This window comes from Marmota marmota, unplaced genomic scaffold (genome assembly GCF_001458135.2).
Source record: "Marmota marmota marmota unplaced genomic scaffold, marMar, whole genome shotgun sequence".
Lineage (NCBI taxonomy): Eukaryota > Metazoa > Chordata > Mammalia > Rodentia > Sciuridae > Marmota > Marmota marmota.
In genome coordinates this window covers 816553-817220 of record NW_025999914.1, presented here as the reverse complement: position 1 = coordinate 817220, position 668 = coordinate 816553, and the positions used below count along the sequence as shown (strand labels likewise).

Here is a 668-nt window from a genome sequence, read left to right as displayed (position 1 = left end):
GATCTTAGTATGTGGGATTCCTGGATCAGCTGTGAGAGTCAGCTGGAAAATGAATGTTGGCTCTCCATCTGATGCAATGCTGTGTAAAGCTCAATTTGACAGCTGGATTAAAGTTGGAGGCTACTTCTGGACTAAGGAGCACTTCATTCTGAACCAGTATTGTCATGACATGTGTTGGAGACCTGAGATTTTTCTGGATCTTTGCCTGATAGAGACAAGGTACTTTCATATGGTTGCTGGTAAGTGGACCTAGAAGCAAGTTAAGGTGTGAGAAGGTCCTAGAATCAGAAATGTGCTATTTAAACTACAAGGCAGTTATTCTTCTGATGAACTCACCAGACAGTATATAATAGTAATGACATTTTAAGAAAGATTGGAATTGCCTATCAATTAGGGGGTATAGCTCAGTGGTAGAGCATGTGCTTCGCATGTACAAGGTCCCTGGTTCAATTCCTGGTACCTCCAAGAAGTATTTTTATCAGCCACTTTCCTCTCATTCCCTTTCCTGTATTTCCCTTAGTCACAAGAAAAGGAAGTCTAGTGGTTTAGATTTAGCACTCTCTCATTTCTACTCCTTGAGGATTAGCACATCCTAGGGCAGGGCATCAGCAAAAGAGGGTAGAGGACAAAGTAGGAATCATCCCCACCAGGATCTATGACTTCTTAAG

General features: G+C 41.9%; 1 non-coding gene across 1 annotated transcript; it reads left to right on the top strand.

Moving 5' to 3' along the window:
* Positions 1 to 393: 393 nt before the first annotated feature.
* Trnaa-cgc lies at positions 394 to 465 on the top strand. The gene has a single exon. It is a non-coding gene; the product is annotated as a tRNA-Ala (tRNA).
* The last annotated feature ends 203 nt before the right edge of the window (positions 466 to 668 follow it).